The following is a 4,427-nucleotide window of genomic DNA, read 5'->3' as shown; positions in this document are numbered from 1 at the left end:
TACCATTTCGTCTGCTTGCCCCTCCTTGGCTTTCACCACCTGTGCCTAAGTGAGGCAGTGTTTGGGGCAGGGCCTGTAGAGGTGACCTGCCTCGCCACACAGGTTGCAGCACTTAGTCTGTTTGCAGTCCTTTGTCTGGTGCCCTTCCTGATTGCAATTCTTGCAGATGGTGGTGCTGTGGTTGGTCACCATATGACCAGATTTTCCATAGGATTGACAAACCTTGGGCTGCCCAGTGTAGATAAGGTAGCTATGTTTTCACCCAATACTGAAGCTGGAGGGAGGGTGGTAGTTTGCTCCCTCACCATCTGTCTTGAGAGCCACCTTGCCCTGCTGTTTGCTGGTCCAAATCCCAAAGGCATCCTTGACCTCGGTGCAGTTTCCGGCCTTGTTGACGTACCTGGCAAGGAAGGTGAGCACATCGGTGACAGAAACATGGGGGTTGTAGAGGTGCACAGTCACCATGCGGTCCCATTGCGATGGTAGAGTAAAGAGCGGCTCAGCTGTGGCAGGTCTCTCTTGTCCTCGAACACCTTCAGGGGCTTCATGCACACAGCAACATTCTTGAAGTTCATGTCAAAGTATCCTGCGCTGGGTAAGTCCTGCAGACAGTAGATGTCTGCATCTCCCCTCTATTTACTCTTTCTGTGTGCAGACCCTCTGTCTAATTACCCTCCCTGTTATCATACCTGTTTTATTACCCTCCCTGTGAACCAACTGTGTCTAATTCCCCCTTCCCAGTGAACAGACCAGGAGGATTTGACGAAGCCCACAAGGGGGGGAAACGTGATGTGTGGGGTGACGGAATTAAGCAGAATGCAAAATATTGATTTCCTGTTGGTAGGTTGAGATGCAGAGATAAAATCATCAGTATGTTTGCGGTATGTCTGATCTTATGCCAGCCTGTGGCAGGTTCGAACTTGTAATACATTTCATTGCCATGAATAATCATCTGTGTATAACTTATTTTAATAAATTCCTTCAAGATAAAGTCAGTTGTGCATGAGCATATAGCTCGGTTCATGTTTATTTTAAAATGGCATTTGTGCGGTTGTATCTGAGGTCAGTGGCTTCCCTTGTTTAGCTCTACAGCACAAGGTAGGGGAGCAGGAGAATGCTAGCTCACCTGGAGGCTCAGGACTAACAAAAGTCAGTGGTTCGGGTGGGGGGATTGTGGAGTGGGGTCCAGGGCATGGAAGAGGGTTCTCAGGCAGGAATGAAGGTAAGGTTGGGGCATGGAGGAATGAAGTAGAAAGGGTGTGGTGAAGATTGGTGAGCTCAGTCAGTCAAGATAAGTAGTGAGGGTGTGGTCAGTATTCATTTTGTGTCCATCTCAGGCCGCTGGCTGGCAGAGCCCTTACAGAGCTTTGAGTTCATCTATTACATTTCAATTATCCCTGCTGGAAGTGATCTCACACAATCTCCTTTACAATGCATAGAAGGGAGGAACAGCAGAGCCTGCAAAATTCCACCGCCGTGTCCAAATCCCCTCCGTGTGAGCCAACACCCCTAATTGTCCTCCCAGGCCGAGGTTGTCATACATTGATGATTACAGGGCAATTAGGGATATTTCCTTTATTGTGTAAGAGACAGTCCAAATACTATTCTTTGGCTGGATTTTTATGTCTCTGTCTGTGTTGGAATGGAGCTGGATGGGCTTTAACAATGGTGATCCTGGCTCCAGGATTTCTACCCCTATTCCATTGCTGGCAATTTTTAGTGATGCAGGATAGTGCACCCCATGATGGAAATAGCATAGGCAGGAATAGCCTGACCTCAAAGATGAAAATCCATGCCTCTCTCTCTCTCAACCCCGCTCTGAGCTTCTGTGTAAATCCACATCTTCACTATCAGTCAGCCAGTCACTGTTATAAGTTCACCATTTTAAATCTGGAGACAGAAATCCTTGACATTTTAAACATTACAAATAGCTCCCCCTCCCTGGGTGGACTTTTATCATCAGAAGTGTTTGACACTTTGAGGGAGCGTTTCCCAAGCTATTATAATTGAAATTTAAAGTGCCAGTGGTGTGCACAAGGGGACAGGTGATTCCACAGTAGGGAAGTTTCTCAGTGTGAAACCCACTGTCAGCTGTCAATGCAGCAGGTACAGCTGGGCTGTAGAAGAACAATCTGGTCAAACAGGGAGACTCTTCATCACAGCTAAAGGTACTGGTTGTTGCACAATGATGATTACAGGAAAATTAGGGATGCTTCCTTTATTGTATAAGAAACAACATTTTTTTGTTCAGTCTTTCTGGAATGTTCAGTTTAGCTTCCAGTTTTGTACTCAACACACTGTGGGACTTGGCTGGACTCTCAGGCTCAGCTGGTCCTCCCTTCTATACATTATAAAGGAGATTGTCCAAGAGCAATCTCAGCGGGGATATTTGAAAGGTTGTAGGTGAACTCAGAACTCTGTAAGAGCTCTCCCAGCCAACACCCTGAGGAGTACCCACATTTGGACAGTACTAATTTTAGACAAACAGCTAAGAGTAAACTAACATTCTCAGCATATCCAAAAAAGTGAGAGCCCTGCATTGAGCCACTGTTCACACCAGCTACTCATGACCTTTAAATTGGTCTTCTGTGCCTTATTTTCTTACTTTTACTGACTGTCCCCATCACACCCAGGACTCCAGGCCCTTCCCACTTCACTCCTGACCCCACCCTCTACCCTCCTGTTGATCCCACTTCCAATCCTTTACGTAACCAAATCCTAACCTTTCAACCCCACTACCAGCCCACCTCACCCTTGCCGAGTCTGAGCCTCCATCCAAGCAGCCATTCTCTTACTCCCCTCCCTTGTGCCGCAAAGTTCAACAAGCAAAACCACTGACCTCAGACACAATTGCACAAAGCCGGCTGGTGTGTGCCATCTTTAAACAAAGGTGAACAGGGTGCCATGAGATTCTCATACACTACTGATTTTATCTTGAAGGGAGGACTTTATTTAAAAAGTTGCTAATATGTATTACAAATATGAACCCACCACAGAATGGCACGAGGCTTGAAATGCCACAAACACCGCCACTACTTTAATCTTTTCATAGCAACCCACCATCAGGAAATCAAAATTTCACATGCCACCTAATTCAGTTGCCCTGCACACCACTTTACCCTCTCTTTTGGGATTCTCAAACCTGACAAATGACATTGTGACTCCCCATTGCCTGTCCACCACGTACAAGGTACATATGAGGCAATACTGTCAAACCTGCCTGGACAGATGTAGCTCCAACAGCACTCAGGAAGCTGGAGACCATCCAGGGTGAAACAGGCTGCTTGACTGACACCCCATCCAGCCCAGTGGCAGGTGTGTGCGCTTTGCGAACGATGCACTGCTGCTAGTCCCCAGGGCTACTTTGGCAGTCCCCTCCAGATCTGTGAGCTCTAGCAGCTAGAAGGACAAGGGCAGCAGAGGCATGGCATCAGCAGCATCAGTAAGTTGCCCTCTACTCCATCATCCCTCCCACCCCGCTCCCCAAATGGCTGTGCCTTCAGCGTGGCTGGGTCAGCAACATGCAGTTGCCTCATTCCCAGCAGACCACATGGACTGCAGGGGGCCATGATGCATCACCTTCTCAAGGGCTTTTAGGGATGGGCAGAGCTGGCCTTGCCACTGACGCCCATGTCCCATGAGATTCAGAAAATGGTGAGGTGAGACTTGAAAGTAGAGGGTTCACTTACCTGTTGGCGCAGATGTGAAGGGCAATAGTGGAGGGCATTCCTCCAGCACTTCTCCTGGGGCACTGACCACTCTGGCGACCTCCTCCCAGGTTGCTGTGGTGAGCCTGGTGGGCCTCCTGGTCCCATCCCATGGAAAGATGACGTCCCTCCTGTCCTCCACAACCAGGAGGGGAATCTCCAGGGAGGCATCACTGAACCGGGAGGGGGCGGTCCAGTGCATGCTGCTTTCTGGAGGCCATCTCGATGCCCTGGGCTGTCCGGGTGCCTTCTAAATATGGTGCCCCGTCATGAGGGCAGGGAACGAGACTTCCTGCCCGCCTCACCACCCGATGCAATGTAAACCTCCCAGCTACATAATGAATCAGGTGAGCAGCGCACCATTCGACCTGCTCACCCACCCTGCTCTCCAGTGGAAGTCACTCCGACCTCCCACTCTCACCAACAAACTCAGGCCTGAAGCAGAAAATTCTGCCCACCATCACTGAGAACAAAATGTCTTCACATCCCCAGTACCTTTAATTCATGTCGAGCCAGAGAGGCAAACATAGATCGAGGACACACAGAGGCTGACTGGTGTTTTGACCCTTCTATGCACAGTGTGATCGCAGCATCAGACATATTCCTCACTGCAGAAAGGTGTGTCACCTGCCCCACCCCATCAATACATAGGAAATCCAAACCCACACCCGAACTTGGTGACCTGGGAGGGTGGATGTAAATAGGTATTTGAAAGTGGCA

Source organism: Carcharodon carcharias, chromosome 34, assembly GCF_017639515.1.
Source record: "Carcharodon carcharias isolate sCarCar2 chromosome 34, sCarCar2.pri, whole genome shotgun sequence".
Taxonomy (NCBI): Eukaryota; Metazoa; Chordata; class Chondrichthyes; order Lamniformes; family Lamnidae; genus Carcharodon; species Carcharodon carcharias.
Note: the sequence above shows the minus strand (reverse complement) of the source record.